Source organism: Portunus trituberculatus, chromosome 40 (genome assembly GCF_017591435.1).
Source record: "Portunus trituberculatus isolate SZX2019 chromosome 40, ASM1759143v1, whole genome shotgun sequence".
Taxonomy (NCBI): Eukaryota; Metazoa; Arthropoda; class Malacostraca; order Decapoda; family Portunidae; genus Portunus; species Portunus trituberculatus.
The window spans coordinates 27,442,812-27,462,811 of NC_059294.1; the positions used below are offsets into that span (position 1 = coordinate 27,442,812).

General features: G+C 42.3%; 1 protein-coding gene across 7 annotated transcripts in view; it reads left to right on the top strand.

Moving 5' to 3' along the window:
• Positions 1–20,000, top strand: part of LOC123516136 (ecdysone receptor-like) — a 454,056-nt gene that overhangs the window by 195,139 nt on the left and 238,917 nt on the right. The window lies entirely within an intron of this gene.

The window sequence follows — 20,000 nt, forward strand, 5'->3', positions numbered from 1 at the left end:
TCCTCCTCCTCCTCCTCCTCCTCCTCCTCCTCCTCTGAAATCTAGCACGAGTGTCTGGGGGAAACAAAAAGAAAAATGTAACCATATTCCTTAGATCGTCAATGTCCTTCAATTGTGATTCCTTTGCGGCATAGAAATGGTGGAGATCTGAGTTACGGAAGGCCTCTCTCTCTCTCTCTCTCTCTCTCTCTCTCTCTCTCTCTCTCTCTCTCTCTCTCTCTCTCTTTCTCTCGGTAACATAGTAGAAACATTTTTTTTCCTCCAGAGAGAGAGAGAGAGAGAGAGGGGTATGGATGAAATGTAAAGCTACCGCCATGTTGCATCGTTGTTATTTATTGGTGATATTTTCCGCTTCCCTTTTGCGAATGTCTGGCTGTAAATCTATGAATATATAAATGTTGAGTTATGCATGGAGTGGCGGAGTGCGGGGAGCGTGTGATGAGTTTTGTTCTGCGGGGACCAGGGGCTACTCTGTGACGAGGGAAGAGGAGAGAGGGGGAAGGGATGGGGCAAGTGCTGCTGGTAGTGGTGTTGGTAGTGGTGGTGGTGATAGATATGGAGGCACAAGAACTGGAATGTTATTGATGTTATTGGTGATTCTGTTGCTGCTGCTGCTGCTATTACTACTGCTACTACTGCTACTGGTATTAATACTACTGTTACTACTACTATTGCTACTACTACTATTGCTAGTACTACTATTGCTACTACTACTATTGCTACTACTACTACTACTACTACTACTACTACTACTACTACTACTACTACTACTACTACTACTGTTTAAGGTACCATTCATTTGCTGAGAACAAGGATGAGAAGAAGGACGAAGAAAAATAATGGTGAAATCTTCCTTAAAGCTTTTGTCATTATTATTATTATTATTATTATTATTATTATTATTTTTTATTATTATTATTGTTATTATTATTATTATTATTATTGTTATCATTATTATTATTATTATTATTGTTGTTGTTATTTTTATAATTGTTATTTTGTCCTTACTTGTAGAAAATGCTGTATTTCCACTTCTTCCTTCTCTTATTATTTTCTTCACAACCACCACCACCACCACCACCACCACCACCACCACCACCACCACCACCACCACCACCACCACTACTACCACCACCTCCATCATCATCATCCAATGCTAAGACTGTACATATTATATAAATATTTTTTACCCATATTTTTTTATCTTTTTTTTCCTCGCCACTAATGCCATCATCACCTTTCATCTCCTTGCCGCCGCCCCACTTCCCTCACACTCACTCACTCTCCCTCCACGCTCGCCCTACGGCGCCTACTCTTTCTTTCCTCACTTTTTTTTCCTTACCCTTTTTCCTCCTTCCTTTTCTCTTCTTTCTCCTCCTCAATTTTTTTCCTCATTTTTTATTTTTTTCTGCGGTGTCTTTCTTACTGTCTCCTCTCCTTCATTTCCCTTCGTACTTCTCAACATTCATCTATTCCTTCCTTTCTTTTCTTCTCTTCTTTGCAACTCTTCCTTTTTACTCTTCTCTTCCTGCAGTTCTTCCCTTTCATTACTTCAGGTCTTTTCCGTCATCTGCATCGCCTCTTTTTCTTTTATTTTTTCTCTGTCATCCTTTTCCTCCTGCTTCGCTTCATCTGTCTTTTCTTTCCTCTCTTTCATATTCTTCATTTTTCCTTATTCCTCGTCCTCATTGTCAAGATTTCCTCACTTACATCATCACCACCATTTTATCTTCCCTCTTTATTTTCTCCTCCTCTTCCTTCTCCTTCTCCTCCACCTCTACCCCTACCACCACCACTACCTCTAACCTCTACCCCCTCCACCCTGTCTCTCCACCCCGTCCCTCCTCCTCGCCTGGGATAATGAAATAGCAACAGGTCCGCTCCACGTGAGGCAGCGAAGCAAGACTCTTTCCTGTGCCACACACTGGAGAGCTAACACCGGAGCACTCGACTCTAGTTTCAAAGGGTATTATTAGTATGCTTTACCCTTTTCATTCGTTAACCAAACTCCAAAACAAACCAACCTCTTTGTGTCAACCGAATTTCCCAGCGTCAACTAACCACTAACTACTGAACATTACATTTCGTTGACACTGTTTGTATTCCTCGGGTGAGTCAACTACCGGTAAGGCCTCCAGCTGGGGCGACTATAAGACACAACTCAGCGTGTGCTTGGTCATCTGGTATTGTGTGGTGGTGGTCTGTGCGTCGATTTGCTTCCTTCTCCTTCGTCTCACGGCAACACTTTCTTCCAACACGGTAACACAGCGTCCCTTCTTTGTATGATGAGTGCATAAGAAGTCAGGAAGCTTGTATTTCAGCTCCCTTATCATCTACATTACAGTACATTAAGCAAGCAGCGCACCACCAAAGATCTGCCATTAGAGATAAAAAAAAAAACCGTAAAAAAAGAGACGAGGAAAGGATAAAGAGAGAAAGGAAAGTGAGGGATAGGAAGGAAAAGGAGAGAAAAAAGGAAGTAGAAGGAAAATGAGAAGGGAATAGGAGAGAAAGGATAAGAAGCGAGGGAAAGTGAAGGTAAAGTAAGAGAAGGGAAGGGAAGGGATTAAAAAAAAAAAACACATATACAAGTAAGCTATACCCTTTTTAAACCTACGTGTTACCAAACGCCTCACCGTACGAACTGATTGATGCTGCTTTGCTGGTTCATATGCTGCTATTACCACTATCTTCACCATCTTTTCCTGGTAACCCGCCTGTCATTCCCTCCCAGTCAGCTTGCTTTATGAAGGTTCACCATAATTCGTTAAACTTGGTGTGATTCGGCACTTAATTTTTGTTGTATTGTATTCCGTCACTCTGATTACATTGCTTACGTCGTCTTTGTGTGTGGTTCACTTAATTCGTTCACTTTGTTTTTCTTTTTCTCATCCGTTTTTTCTTTAATTACTTCGTACATATTAGTAAATTAATAAAAATTGTGCTCCTGAAAATATCTTGAAAAAATTCTGATCACACACACACACACACACACACACACACACACACACACACACACACACACACACACACACACACACACACACACACACACACACACACACACACACACACACAGGCAGAGAGAGAGAGAGAGAGAGAGAGAGAGAGAGAGAGAGAGAGAGATCATTTACCGGTAATCATTTCACCATTATCTGGAACAAGCAGAATAAACCTCCATTGACCCAACAAATATAATGTAAAGATAATGGGAGTAGAATTACCTCAAACTGACGATGATGGTATGAGGAAGGAAATGCGAGGATGGAGGAGAGGGAAGTGAATATTTTCTGTAGCTATCATCATTACTTATTAATTATTTACCCTCTGATTATTTACGGCTTGGCGGAAAAAAGAAGAAGAAAAAGAAGAAAAGGAGAATAACAATAATAATAATAATAAGAAGAGAAAACGAGGTGAAAAAGAAAAAAGAAGAAGAAAAGAAGGAAAATAAGAAGAAAAAGAAAAGAAAAAAGAAAAGAAGGAGAATAAGAAGAAAAAGAAAAAAGAAAAAGAAGAAAAAGAAAGGAATAATAATAATAATAATAATAATAATAATAATACGACGAAGAAGAAAAAAAAGAAAAGAAAGAAAAAGGAGAAGAAAAAGAAAATGAAGAAGAGAAAGCACACTAAGCAATATATAACGAAATAACAGCGATAAATTAAGATATGCAAGTGTGGCTGAGGAAAGATATTTGAAGAGTGAACAGTTTTTTTTTTATTGTTTTGTGATGTTCCGATGTGTTGTCTTATCCCCTTCCGTGCCATGACGCGTTTCCAAATTCATTCTTCTTACTGTTTAGTGATTTCATACACCTTCAGAAGCTTATGTGTGGGAATTGATGTAGTGAATATTCTGGCCATTAATCTTCTCACCTCCATAGACCCATCCTAATGTAAATAGAATCGTTTAGTCATACCCAGACTCATGATAAAGAAAAAAAAAAAATGCGTCCCTGTGCTGAAGGGATTAATGCTTATATTCAGAAACACCTTGCTCTCAACACGACAAATTTTCAAGTCCCCTAAAGACGACTAATAGGATTTCCAAAGCAGTTTCTCTTTATGATAAGCGAGAAATTTTCTAATCTATCGCCAAAACCATAAAAATACCCTTAAGAACATGAGTAGCTTCAACTAGAGCCTTTGAAAATAGTAGACCTTGAGCTAAGTTGTAAAATAGTTCAGGTTATGACAAAGTGAGTGTAAAAGGGATCAGGGACAAATATAAGGGATCAGGGACAAATATATGGGATCAGACATATAAGGGATCAGGGACAAATATAAGGGATCAGGGAAATATATATGGGATCAGAGACATATAAGGGATCAGGGACAAATATAAGGGATCAAAGACAAATATAAGGGATCAAAGACAAATATAAGGGATCAGAGACAAATATAAGGAATCAGAGACAAATATAAGGGATCAGAGGATAAAAATAAGCGATCACCGAGAAAATATAAGGTATCAGGGACCAATTGAGTGAAAAAGAAAGTATTTAGCTAGACTGATAGACATTGAAATAAGATATGTACTGTTAGGTTAGAATGATTAAGAGAAAAATCATATAAGTTAGGATAAATCAAGTTAGATTAAGGAATAGAGAGAAAAAAAATCACATAAATAGAAGTGGGTGATTTTTAAGTCAGATGAAAGGGGAAAATATGAGGTAGTTACATCAAGTTAAATTATGAGAATGGGGAGAGGAACCGTGAGTCCAGTTAGGTTGCGTTAAGTTAAGTTTGAGAGCAGAGCGAAAAGTCACATAAATGGATAGAGAAATACTGCCGCAGGGAATCAGCGAGACGAGGCAGGCGGGCGTCCCAATATGGCACAGACTTGATGGCCAATTACTGTCGCGTGAATTGGCGACAGACGCGACGAAATATTGGAGCAACAGGCGAGGCTCTTCTGGGAACGGCGCGATCAACTGGCAATGAATGAATATGTCCAGGGAAAAAAATAATGTGGAGTGAATGAATGCAAACAAACATTGGTTCACAGTGACGAGTGGACAAGGCCATGCTGGAGGAAGGAAAGAGGACAGGAAGATAGGAAGAATAAAGAGGTGAAGGAGGTTGTTTGTTTCTGTTCTCTCTCTCTCTCTCTCTCTCTCTCTCTCTCTCTCTCTCTCTCTCTCTCTCTCTCTCTCTCTCTCTCTCTCTATGAACACAAAAGTATGCAAAAATTTCACATTCCGATAACAATTTTTCATGTATCGCCAGCCTCAGATTTTGACCCAAACTAATAAACATACAAATAAACTAATGCTTAAACAGATGCGTCCTCAATTTACCTCCTCCTCCTCCTCCTCCTCCTCCTCCTCCTCCTCCTCCTTAAAGACACCGCCTCCTCACATGGGACCCCCGGACGCCGGATGTTGTGCCAATCGAAACCTCAGCAGCCAAGTATATCATTAGGATCATATCATCACTTGGGAGCGTCTGGCCGGCCGAGGAAATAAGCTGGAGGCAATAACAAGGGGCCAGAGTCAACACGGGGCGGCCCTAATGAAGCCGCGACTCGGTTAGTGGGCGGCAACAGTAAAGACCTCAGGCGATGATTCTAAGCTGGAGGGCGTTGAGAGGGACACGAGTGCTTAAGGGGCTAAGACAACGCACCCTCTCTCTCTCTCTCTCTTTTTCCTTCTCCTCCTCCTCCTTCTCCTCCTCTCTTTCTTTCTCCCTCGTCTCTATCTTATCTTATTTGACGTGAGACTTTATGATCTTTATCCTCCACGCCTCCACTTCCCTCCCTGCGTGCCTACACCACAAGCCGTCCTTCTATGCACCTTCCCCCTCCCCCCCTCCCACCCTCCCATCTGACACTCTCTCTCTCCTTCCCACCCTAAGTCTCACACTCTTTCCTTCCCCCCTTCTGACTCTCTCCTTCTCTTTCTCTCTCTCCTTCCCCTCTTAGACAACACACTTTGCCGCGTCCCTCCCAAGATATAGGGCAAGATGAGGAGGCTTAAGTAAGGCAGCTGGTGAGGAGGAGGAGGAGGAGGAGGAGGAGGAGGAGGAGGAGGAGGAGGAGGAGGCTGTGGATATTGAGTGAAAGTAATCGATCTGCTTGGGCATCGTGGAGCCGCAAATTAGAGATCAATAACACCATCTCCTCCTCCTCCTCCTCCTCCTCCTCCTCCTCCTCCTCCTCCTCCTCCTCCTCCTCCTCCTCCTCCTCCTCCATATCGCCTACCAGTGTTTTCCTTTAATTTTGTTTTTGTACTGGTTATCAACAAGCCTCCTTTGATGCATCCGGCGGAAGAAGCATCGAATTAGCATCTTTTTATCAGGAGTAGGCGGTGCTGGTGGTTGCGGGGAGTGGCGGCGGCGGCGGGTGTTAAGGAGGCGGGTGAGGCAGTGACCGTGGTGATGATACGATGATGATAGTGCGTGGTGTTAGTATTGGTGGTCGTGATTTAGTGCATACACCAAGTCAGGAAGCGCATCTGCTGGTTTTCTCTCTCTCTCTCTCTCTCTCTCTCTCTCTCTCTCTCTCTCTCTCTCTCTCTCTCTCTCTCTCTCTCTCTCTCTCTCTCGTCTTTTTCAGAGATTTGCTACATCAACCTCTAATCAGGAGACATTTCTGCAGTTCGTTTTTCTTTTTGTCTCTCTTTTTTTTTTAAATAGTGTTAGTTACTCAAGTATCTTTATTTTCTATCACCCCTTGCCCTCCCCACTCCCCCCTCTCTCTCTCTCTCTCTCTCTCTCTCTCTCTCTCTCTCTCTCTCTCTCTCTCTCTCTCTCTCTCTCTCTCTCTCTCAATAAGTGCTTTAATATCCGCCTTTTTTTTGAGGGGGGGGAGTGAGGGAGAGAGATTTATGGCCCCTCCAGCTCTTGGCCAGGTTTAAGTTTAGTGCTTCCGACCGATTCTCCTTTTTTTTCTTTATTTCCGAGTCATTCGCTCAGATTTCTGCTTCTTATTTGCTCTAATTTTGAACTTCCGGCAGAGGCGAGGAAATGATGTGTTTAATGAGGTGTGTGTGTGTGTGTGTCTGTGTGTGTGTGTGTGTGTGTGTGTGTGTGTGTGTGTGTGTGTGTGTGTGTGTGTGTGTGTGTGTGTTTGATAGGGTTTATAAAAGTGAATGGTCAAAAGCTATGATGTGCATATATCGTGGCTTTGGTGGCGGCGGGATAGAAGGAGGAGGAGGAGGAGGAGGAGGAAGAAGGGAAAAGAAAAAGAGGATAAAGAAGAAGAGAAGGAAAAGGAAAAGGAGAAAGAGAAGGAGGAGGAGGAGGAGGAGGAGGAGGAGGAGGAGGAGGAGGAGGAGGAGGAGGAGGAGGTAAATTACAAGGGAAAGATGAACGTGAAAGATGAGTCAAGGAAAGGGATGACGAGTAACCATTGAGGAATTGTGAAAGAAGAGAAGATGAATCACAAGAGAGAGAGAGAGAGAGAGAGAGAGAGAGAGAGAGAGAGAGAGAGAGAGAGAGAGAGAGAGATGGTGGGGAGTGTGGGATGACTAACAGTATAAAAATGTATATATATTTTTTTCCTTTTTCCGTTTTCTTGTCTTATTTCTTAATGGTAATATTTTTTTTCCTCTTTCTATTTTATAACTTGATATCATTGCCTTCTCTATTTCGTGTATTTTCCTCAATGCATCACGTATCTTGACCACTTGGGAAGATAATGTCCTTTCTCCTCTTATCTTTTCCTTCCTTCTCCCTCTGATAACTTTATTTTTTCCTTCCAGTTGGGTTCCGTCTCACTTTCGATTTTAGTCTTTATTTAATTTCTTACCGAGTTTATCCTCTCTCGTATTTCTTGCTCGCCCATAACTCATTGAAAAACATGTTATTTCCTATTATTATTTCTTTCCTTTCTCTAAAAAATCGTGTATGTGAATTTTCTGCGAATTATTATCTATCTCTCTTTGGTGTTATTTTCAATGTATTTTTCTCCAATGCTTCAAGTTTCCTTTCCTCACGTTTCGTTTTCTCTCTTCTCTGTCTTGTCTTTGTCTCTACGCTATCTTAAAACAAAAATCCTTAAGTCTCATACCCGATAATTTTCTTAACTCTCGGTATATTTTACCTTTTATTTTCTCTCGTATCTTACTTTTTTCTGTGATAGCCAGTTCGTAAACGTAAATCCGTCCTTTTTTTTTTTTTTTTTTTACTTTTACCTCTATAATAATATGCCAAAAAAATGTTTCCTCTTTAATTAAACTTCCTTTTCCGTCATTTTCTCAATTTTTTTTTTCTTTTTTACTTTCTGATGTCTCTCGTGCGTCTTGTATGGGAAGACTGTCTTTAACTTTATATTTAGCCAAGTCCAATTTACCCCACTCGTGTTTATACGTTGCCTGTTCCTGTTTGATCTCCCCAAGACTCGGTTTCAAAGGATCATCATGTGCTGAAGAGCCTCCTCCTCCTCCCACCTCTTTATTTTTCCTTGTTCTCCTCTTCCTCCTCCTCTTCCTTATTCTCCTTGTTCTCCTCTTCCTTCTTCTTCTTCTTCTTCTTCTTCTTCTTCTTCTTCTTCTTCTTTTTCTTCGTGTCACAGTCTAGACAAGAAATTTTGTAGTTGAAATAAAAGCTAGACGTTCTTCGTTCACTTGAAAGGAGAAAAAAATCAAAAGGAATAAAAAATTGAATAAAAAAAACTGAGATTGTAAGTACTAGAGCAAAGCCACTTGTATGTCGCGAGAAACCCTTTGAAAAACATGTCTATAGGGTCTTAATAGCTCAAAACACACACACACACACACACACACACACACACACACACACACACACACACACACACACACACACACACACACACACACACACACACACACACACACACACACACACACACACACACACACACACACACACACACACACACACACACACGTAGAGTGCAAAACCCAAGACCAACAAGGAACAGAAGGATCAGGTGTGTTCGTGCTCATGTCCTCCCCTGTTGGCCTTTGTCTTACTAGCATTACCTGCCCAAGGAGTAGGTGGTGGTGGTGGTGGTGGTGGTAGTTGGGAAGGAAAGGAAAGGAAAGGCAAGGGTAACGGGATCGGTGAGAGGGAAGGACGGCAGACAAGTTGTTATTGAAAGAGATTAAAAAAAGATTGATATGTTAACTCATTACTCATCTCCATCTTGTGTATGAAAAACAGGCGACACAGTTTTATTATTCCAGATGAACAAAGCTTCCAGGGATGTGTTGGTGTACGTGGCAGAAAGTCAGGTAGATAAATTAATTAATCCACAGTCATCAGTATCTTTATTCATTAATCATCCTTACCTGGGGAGTGACACTTGAGTTTTTTTAATTGTTTTTATTTTCAGAGATTGATTTTAAAGCAAGAACAAATAACACTAGGATTTATCACCTCTCCAAAGCGTGTGATGCCGATAACTTGATCATTTCTGCCACCACTCATCAGTCGTCCTTCTCTGGAAAAGCGACGCATTTCAATAGATTCTGACAGTCTCATAATCTTAGACATATTTTTGATGCAGGAAAGTAGAAGGGTTAGCATTCAACAACTTTTCAAAATGTGTCACGCAAAATAGTAATCGTAGGCGACACAAATGTTTCAGAGCTTTTGACATTGAAAAAGTCTAGACCAACAATTTCGCTTTCATAAAATGTTGGATGCAAAAATAGGGGAACCAACCATCGATTATGGAAAAATGTCATGTTTGAATTATTCTGCAAACAAAACCAATAATTTTAAAGATTTTTTGTTGTGAAGAAAGGCAAGGCAAACAGTTTTTACCTTTCGAAACTCCTTAACCCCTTCAGTACCGTGACGTGTTTGTAGATTCATTCTGGTTACTATTTGGTGATTTTACTCAGACTCAGAAACTTATGTGAGGGTGAAAATAGTGAAGACTGTGGCCATTAATCTCTTGATCTCCATAGACCCTTCCTAATGTAAATAAAATCGTCATCATAAAAACGCGTCCCAGTTTTAAAGGGGTTAATGAGCAGAACTTTGTATCTTTACTGGTTGATGGTCTCTGTTCTGCATGAAAGGTGAAACACTTCAGTCATTTGACAGACCGGAACAATTTATGATTTTAGGCGGATTTTGGTACAAGAAGAGATGAAATCAATATTATTTTTCCTTCCAAGTTACTACGTTTTGTATTTTACCCATCGATATATTACTCTCATAGCCTGTCCCCGCCTTGAAGAGTGACACATTCCACTCATTTTATCATATAACAGAAGCTTGCATACCTTCAGTTACATTTTACTACATACATACAGAGGACGAAAGAAAAATGTTTTGTAGTATTTCCCAGCATGTTAACTCATACTTACATAATATAGAGTATATATTTGCACCGCTTGTAAACAAAGGTGTCGATGGATCATCAGGATTAAAGGTAGAGGCGAGAAAAAGGGTCAGTTTGGTGGCAGCTAAAGACTTTATACAGATGACTGGGTGGAGTGGAAGAGAGGATAGCGGGGTATGCATATGGGCGGATGAAGAGAGGAAGAGGGCATTGGTGGATGGATGGGTGCATGGGAGTGCATGGGCCAGTAGGGCAAGGGAGCATGAAATAGGTATAGCTGCCAGCCGGCCAGCCAGCCAGCCAGCCATCATATAGGAGCGGTGTCAAGGGAGGAAAGGGTAAACAAACACCACTGCCGGACAGCGATTAGCTCCGTGGGTCTCTGCACTAATACGCTGTTAATACACACCAAGTCGTAAAATCCTGAAAAAAAGTAATAAAAATGAAAACAGGAGTGCTCGCAGCAGCGGCGTCCTTTGTGGCGCAGGCGGAGCGCCGGGGGACTCCGCGCGGGATTTTCTCTTTTAATAGGAGTAATCTGAGGCTTATTTTGTTTTTCGCGGCCTGATGTGAAAAAAAAGAAAATGCACTGTCAACACGTCAAATTGAAGGTTCTCTTTATGATGTGCATTGCTCTTATGAAAAAATAACGATATGCTTGTGTGTGTGTGTGTGTGTGTGTGTGTGTGTGTGTGTGTGTGTGTGTGTGTGTGTGTGTGTGTGTGTGTGTGTGTGCAAGAGAAAGAGAAAGAGATAGAGTGTGCAAATACGTATAATGTAGCCTATATATCTTGAAGAAAATGGAAAACAGAAATACAGTTTGGAAATGTTTGGGTGTGGTGGCGGAGAGAGTGCAGCGAGATAGTGGAGGAGAAATATTGAAGGAAAACATGATTCGGAGACACTTGGGAGGAAGACGAACAACCTCCTCCGCCTCCTTTGTAAGCCTGAGGGAGCGGGAAGGCAACACCACTCCAGCAGTTTTGGTGGTGGTGGTGGTGGTGGTGGTGGCGGTGGCGGTAGTGGTGGTGGTGGTAGTGGTGGCACGACGTGAAGTAAAAGTTTGTGTAGAAAAAAAAAATATATGGATGTGTGTAAAACAAAACGTGTATGATTTTTTTTTTTTTTCAAGTACAAAATATTTCAACTAGAAATAAGTCACTGTTTTAGTTTTCATTACTTAAAACACTCCATTTTTAATATCTTAATGTACAAAGAATATTTTTGTCAGCATTAACTTTCTGAAAAGCATGACACAATTATGCCATTCAACTCTCTCTCTCTCTCTCTCTCTCTCTCTCTCTCTCTCTCTCTCTCTCTCTCTCTCTCTCTCTCTCTCTCTCTCTCTCTCTCTCTCTCTCTCTCTCTCTCTCTCTCTCTCTCTCTCTCTCTCTCTCTCTCTCTCTCTCAAGCCACCTCCCTTAAACACAAACACACACACACACACACACACAGAGAGAGAGAGAGAGAGAGAGAGAGAGAGAGAGAGAGACAGACAACATTCAGAATAGGGCACAGAAGTAACCATACAAGGTCCCATACAACACAACGTATACAAGCACAAATAACGTATAGAGACGCGGAAGGGAGGAGGGAAGGGAAGGAAAGTGAGACAAGGTAAAGCAAGAGAAGGGAAGAGGAAAGAGAAGAGGAGAGGAAAGAGAAGAGGACAAAAGAGGAGATTGAAGGGAAGGGAATGGAAGGTGAAGCGAGGCAAGGTTAAGTAAAAGAAGGGATGGAAAGAAAAGGAAAGAGGAAAGAGAAGAGGACAAAAGAAGAGGAGATTGAAAATACCACCACCTCCTCGACCCAACAAATAAGATAACGACCTTGCCATTACATAATTACAGACAATTACATGCATACATTTGTCTCTAATTACACCCATCCACGAAGGGGAGCCCATTACTACAGGCAGGATGCTTATATTCTCTCTCTCTCTCTCTCTCTCTCTCTCTCTCTCTCTCTCTCTCTCTCTCTCTCTCTCTCTAACAAGAATTTATAGTCGCACAGTTACACAAAGGTTTCTCGGCGCCACTATGAAAAATTCTCTCTCTCTCTCTCTCTCTCTCTCTCTCTCTCTCTCTCTCTCTCTCTCTCTCTCTCTCTCTCTCTCTCTCTCTCTCTCTCTCTCTCTCTCTCTTTCTATCTCTCTTCTTCCAATTTTACTCCCTCCCACTTTACGTATCTCTCGTGTTACCTCATATTTCTCTCTCTCTCTCTCTCTCTCTCTCTCTCTCTCTCTCTCTCTCTCTCTCTCTCTCTCTCTCTCTCTCTGTCTCTGTCTCTGTCTGTCTTCTTTATTTCCTTTCTTCGTGTGTGTATGTCTCTTTCCATCACCCTTTACTCCCTATTCCCCTTTTCCATTTCCTTTATTCTTCCTCCTCCCTTCATTCTCGTCGGTCGTTCGTCTCTCCTTTCTCTTTCTGACTGGCTCCTAAAACTCCAGATATCTAAGCCATTTTTTTAAAGGTTTCATTTACGTTAGTGGCTGAAGGGACGGACAGAAAGTTATTACCATCACTCTTCATTGACCCATTCCCTGGCCTCCCTTCCTTATACTTCCTTCGCTCGCTCCCTCACATTATTCTTTCATCCTGTGTGTGTTTTTTGTCTCGTCTCTTCCCTCCTTTCCTTTCCCTCTAGCCTTCGTCTCAGTTCCCACAGTGCCATCCATTTATAACACTGAGTTAGTTCGTCAGTTTGTCAGTCAGTGGAGGCGTATCTCGCTAACTGATCACACTTGTTTTCTCTCGTCATTTCAGAGTCCATTACCTCCTCTTCTATTGCTGCTGCAGGGAACTGTCTCTTAAATAGACGCTGAAATTAGTCACCTGTATATCACGTTCGTTAGTATTATTTTTCTCTTGTGTTTGGCTCTGTCGCCTCGTCAAGTGGGTGGTGATGGATGCAGGGTGGTGGTAATGGTGGTGGTGATGGCAGGAGGTGATGGAGTTATCATTGGTGGTGGTAGAAGTGCTTGGAAGTGATGAGTGGTGATGGGGTGAGATGAGTAGTGGTGTTGAAGGTGGTGGTGAGTAATGGAGAAAAGAGACGGCAGTGTTGAGATGTCAGTACGGAGTATATGTAGGTTACTTTAAACCCCTTCAGTACTGGGACACATTTTCACTTGGAGATTTGTGTACGATTAGACCATTTTATTGACATTAGGAAGTGTTCATGCATGGAGATCAGAAGAATGGCCACAGTCTTCACTCTTTTAACCCGACATAGGAGTTTCTGAATAGTAAAGAAAATGAATATGGAAACGCGTCATGGTACTGAAGGGGTTAATATTCCTGTCTATAGTCATGAATATTTCCTTTATAAAAAGTAGCATACATATTTACCTACTTTAATGGTCATAACAATAACCATAACAGTGTTCATAAGCGTTAGGGGGAGTGATGGAAAAGTATGGAGGTGTAGGTGGTGATGAGCGGTAATGAGGAGTGATGGTGGTGAGGGGTGGTGACGAGTGTGGAGTGATGATGGTGACAGGTGGTTATGAGTCGGTTGTGCTTCTGGAACACTTGGAAATAAGGTGAATAGGGTGATAGTGTTGCAGTGAGGCAAAGCAGTTCTCATTAACAAGGAAGAAAGAACTAGATGGTGTATGTAGTAGTAGTAGTAGTAGTAGTAGTAGTAGTAGTAGTAGTAGTAGTAGTAGTAGTAGTAGTAGTAGTAGTAGTAGTAGTAATTTTTTCATTACCACCACCACCACCACCAATACCATTATTATCAAATGCTTCTGCAGTTTCACCAGTGCATCTAAAACCTCTTTAGTAACACTTTTATGAACCTGCTTTGTCTATTGTACTACTATAACAAGACGCAATTACTCTTAACACACACACACACAAACACACACACACACACACACACACACACACACACACACACACACACACACACACAAGGAAGAGATGAAGTAAGGAAAAAAACAACTCCTGTACCGTTTGATCTATTTTGTTGGGAGTGTTTTACTTCCCGCCAGCCAGACAGTGATTACTCGAGTCTGGAGCACCGTTACCTCTCCCTTTGTACTTACTTTCTTTCACTCCCGAAGGTTTGCGCCTTATAAATGCCGCTATTCTTTTTTTTTCGTGGAATTAATTAAAATGTCCCCAGATTGGCTCGCTCACTCACTCACTCACTCACTCACTCACTCACTCGATAACTGGATGGCTGAGTGACTGACTGGCTATCGTGTTGGACTGCCAATCATTTGACAAAGCGAACCGACTCTCTCTCTCTCTCTCTCTCTCTCTCTCTCTCTCTCTCTCTCTCTCTCTCTCTCTCTCTCTCTCTCTCTCTCTCTCTGCTTGATCCGACAAAGTGGCTCGTCTCTCACTCTCCATTTATTTTCTTCCGTGTCTTTTTTTGTTTCCCTACTCAATCGCCCGTTTTAAAAGTTTCCTCGTAAAAAAGTTTTCCTCTTTGTCTCTCACGGTGCTTCATCTCTTCTCTCTCTTCTTGTTTCTCCTCGCCTCGCCGCCCTCGCAGCCCCTTGGTGTTACTCCCCTCACGTCTCCATACTCTCATCGCTGGCTGCTGTAGTTCCGCGCTCTCCGCCTCCCCGTGCCTTGTCCAGTACAGTGACGGGAGGTGAAGGTAGAGCGATGTGTTTAGAGAGCCAAGATTGTGTTCGCTTGTGTGTAAGACCTGTGTTTAGTGACACTTCGGGGGACTGACTGATGAGTGCACACACACACACACACACACACACACACACACACACACACACACACACACACACACATACACACATACATACACACACCGTAATGGTTGGAGCCGAAGCGCATCAACATGACTTACATTGGTTTTACATTAATTGCACTCCATTTTTCAAGGTCCAAAGTGAAGTAGTTTTTTTTTTTCAGTGGGATGGCCTGGACGTATTGGCAGGGGAGGGGTGTGCAATGACAGGGAGGGGAAAGAAGGAGAGGCGCTGCTTGGGCGGGCCTCTTCAGGGACGGGCGGTCATGGGCAGTCAGGAAGGGGGATGAAGGCAGTTTGGGCGCCGAGACGAGGAAACTTTTGATTTAAAAAAAAACATCGTCGCTTCTAAAAATCTTTGCTGCTTCCTGTGTTTATACTAGGCAGAAATTTAGGAGATGATTTATGGGTGTGAGTTAATCAGAGAGAGAGAGAGAGAGAGAGTGTGAGTTTAACCAAAAGATGTTGATTTATCACCCCAAAAATAGGCACTTCTCAAATCAATGACTTTCTGAACACACACACACACACACACACACACACACACACACACACACACACACACACACACACACACACACACACACACACACACACACACACACACACACACACACACACACACACACACACACACACACTCTCTCTTTATTTTCACACCAAGTTCATTCATCCGGAACAAGAAATTACTGGTCTAGCTGTCGGGTTCAGACTTAAGAATAATATTTGTCTTGATATCCAAAGCATGAGTTCACGCCGCCGCCACTACTCCTTTTATGCACTAAGCGGCGGTCCTTACTCCCTCCCGCGCGTCTGGTGGTGGTCGCTGCATGATGTTCCGCCGCGAGCACCGAGCCCAGGGTAGGTAGGGAGGGAGGAAGGGAAGGAGAGAGAGAGAGAGAGAGGGAGAGTGATACGCAGACGTAGTGAAGATGCTGCTCAAGTTAATAGCATCCTGTACGCTGGCCAAGAGAGTCCCAGTAACCTGAATATTAAGTGAGAGAGAGAGAGAGAGAGAGAGAGAGAGAGAGAGAGAGAGAGAGAGAGAGAGAGAGAGAGACTTACCCTTCCTTATATTTACATTGCCTTAGAGAGAGAGAGAGAGAGAGAGAGAGAGAGAGAGAGAGAGAGAGAGAGAGAGAGAGAGAGAGAGAGAGAGACAGACAGACAGACAGACAGACAGACAGACAGACAGACAGACAGACAGACGTTTTTATGGATTTTAGTGGTGTTAGTTTCATACGTTACACACACACACACACACACACACACACACACACACACACACACACACACACACACACACACACACACACACACACACACACACACACACACACAGAGAGAGAGAGAGAGAGAGAGAGAGAGAGAGAGAGAGAGAGAGAGAGAGTTTACAGCGTGGGTATGGAGTACAAAGATAGGTTAGTTTGGCTGGCAGCGTGAAGGCGATGCAAGCAAATATGATGTTATCGATTCATGAAACCTCGCCAGGATTGCAAGGCGCGCAGGTGGTGGAGTGTGGCGAGCAATGGTGAAGGTGCTGCCGTGTTTGTTGGCTAGTGTGTGTGTGTGTGTGTGTGTGTGTGTGTGTGTGTGTGTTTGCTGTTGACCTTAAAAGCACAATAGAGTGTATTTATCTAGTTAGCATTTTATAGAAGTGGACATTTTATGAGTCTTTCTTTCACCTATGTAGATTAACTTTTGCACACACACACACACACACACACACACACACACACACACACACACACACACACACACACACACACACACACACACACACACACACACACACACACACACATTTATAAAGTAACCACGATTCTGTATTATAATTTTTCTTCCATTTATTTTCTGTATGCCAAACCCTCTCCTACATATAAGATAAAAAACATATAATATTCTTGGTCTGAGTCGCCTCAAAGCCACGCCAGCACCAATCAAGCCATCAAAAGGCAGAGAGGGACTTGGTTACCCGGTAAGGAGTCAGTGAGGAGGCGCAACAAACTCCATTCCTTCTACTAACACTACAACAAACGCATCCAAGGAAGGCGGGAAGAAAAACAAGACTTGATTTTCCCGAAGTCTTTTTTCAGTCACTCGTTTTGCTTTAGAACTGCCTGTTTTCTTTGTCCTTTTGTTCTAGAAGCCACACGAGCTTTTATTTTATTGCTTGTAAGTTTCTTTTACGTATTTACTTTATTTTACTTAGGAGATAAGGTAACCACTCCTCTAATCTCAGTTCGCTGGTAACTCTTTTAGTGATAGCGCGCCACTTGATGTATTAATTCCGTGGCGAGTAAAGAAAGCAAATATAAAGGATGATTAATGAAACCTTTGCCCTTTTTTTGCCAATAAGCATCACTTTGGCTTCTCAACAGCTTCTTTGACTGCGGTGAAGAAAGACTCTAGTTAACCGAGGATATTCACCTTTCTCTCTCTCTCTCTCTCTCTCTCTCTCTCTCTCTCTCTCTCTCTCTCTCTCTCTCTCTCTCTCTCTCTCTCTCTCTCTCTCTCTCTCTCTCTCTCTGCAGTTCCTTAGTGTGTATCGTGTTATGAGAAGTAGCGGAGGTAATGAAAACACCACTTGCGTATCAGGTTGAAAGGGTTGTCAGCGGCTTAACCTGTTTACCTCCTGCTCTGCGTCATGTGAAGGAGGAGGAGAATGAGGATGTGGAGGTGGAGAAGAAGCAGGAGATGATGCAGGAGGAGTCTTCTTGGTAGGAATTTTTAATCTTCATATTCATGGGTAGCTTACAATATCCACGTGTGTGTGTGTGTGTGTGTGTGTGTGTGTGTGTGTGTGTAATAAAGATTAAAGTAATGATAGTATACGTTTTATTGAAAGTGCAGTACTATATATACACTGGAAATGTACATGGAGGATGTGGGAAGCTTAAGATGAGAACCTTAACGTAATTTTTTTTATTATTTCTCGCACCATGGTGAGGATAGCAGTGTGTGTGTGTGTGTGTGTGTGGTGTGTTGGTGGGTGTGTGTATGGAATAGACTGATTCTCTCTCTCTCTCTCTCTCTCTCTCTCTCTCTCTCTCTCTCTCTCTCTCTCTCTCTCTCTCTCTCTCTCTCTCTCTCGTCTCTTTTTGAATAACTAAAGAAAACACACTCATAATGAGCATAATTAATCACTTATCATCACTAACCAACAACACATAAGCACTGTTTATTGATGAGAAGCCTGGGGTGAAGCAGACCTGGCTCGTAATCCATGTCATTATTATTGTTATTATTATTATTATTATTATTATTATTATTATTATTATTATTATTATTATTGTTGTTGTTGTTGTTGTTGTTATTATTATTATTATTAGTTCCCCTGAAGAAACATACAGCAAAACTAGTCTGGAATGAACTCACCTCCATGCACCTGTGTTTCTTTTCACCTCCTCCTCTATTATTAGTATTGTCATTACTCTTATTAGTGTTGTTTTCATCTACCTCATCATCCTTGTTGTTGTCATAATAGTTAATCAATGCTCTCATGTATGTTATATAGGCACGTACATGTCATGGAACACACACACACACACACACACACACACACACACACACACACACACACACACACACACACACACACACACACACACACACACACACACACACACACATTATCATCACACACCGCGTAGTGTAGTGGTTAGCACGCTCTGCTCACAATCGAAAGGCCCGGGTCCGAGTCCCGGTAAGCAGCGAGGCAAATGGACAAGCCTCTTAAGGTGTAGCCCCTGTTCACCTAGCAGTAAATAGGTACGGGATGTAACTCGAGGGGTTGTGGCCTCGCTTTCCCGGTGTGTGTTGTGTGTTGTGGTCTCAGTCCTACCCGAAGATCGGTCTATGAGCTCTGAGTTCACTCCGTAATGGGGAAGACTGGCTGGGTGACTAGCAGGCGACCGAGGTGAATTACACACACACACACACACACACACACACACACACACACACACACACACACACACACACACACACACACACACACACACACTATGAATACAATGTGCTGGTGTGTACGTGAGACTCGACATACCTGTTGAAGGAGGAGCAAGAGGAAGAGAAGGAGGAGGAGAAGGGGAAGAAGTTGAGGAGATAAAGAAGTGGAGAGAGAAGGCAGAGGAGTAAAGGGAGGCGCAAAAGAAGAGGGAGGTGGAGCACAAGAAGGATGAGGATCGAGGAGGTGGAAAAGGATGTAATGGTGGTGGTGGTGGTGGTCGTGGTGGTCGTGGTGGTGGAGGTGGAGGTGGAGGAGACTGGTTTAGCTTGACCTACTTGTCGATCCTCCTCTCAGCCTGTACCACTACACAAATTACTCTCTCTCTCTCTCTCTCTCTCTCTCTCTCTCTCTCTCTCTCTCTCTCTCTCTCTCTCTCTCTCTCTCGTTTGTTCTTTTCTCATAAGTATTTTCATTTATCCTCATTATTATAACCTTCTTACCTTTCATCAGTTCTTTTTCTTTTCCTTTTCCTGTTTTTATAGCTGTGTGTGTGTGTGTGTGTGTGTGTGTGTGTGTGTGTGTGTGTGTGTGTGTGTGTGTGTGTGTGTGTGTGTGTGTGCGAGAGGAGGATGTGGCTGACCTTCGCATGGGCAGTGAGCAACGGTTCCACCAGCACTACCACCACCATTACTACAACCAGCACTGCCGCCACCACCACCACCACTAACACCATCTCTTCTACCTCCACCACCACCGCCATCATTACCTCACTTGGTCAAAATATTCATGACTTTTTTTTTCTTTCTCCTTTTTTTTCTTATAATTTTCCTTCTCCCCGTATTGAATTCTACTTACACAAGACAAACTATATATATATATATATATATATATATATATATATATATATATATATATATATATATATATATATATATATATATATACTTGTGCATGTATTATGTATATGTGTATCTCCAAGTGATGTACGTATTTATATTTGCATGTATGGCTGTCTTTTCTCTGCTCTTGTGTCTTCTCAAACTGGTCGTGTTTACTAAGTTGTAG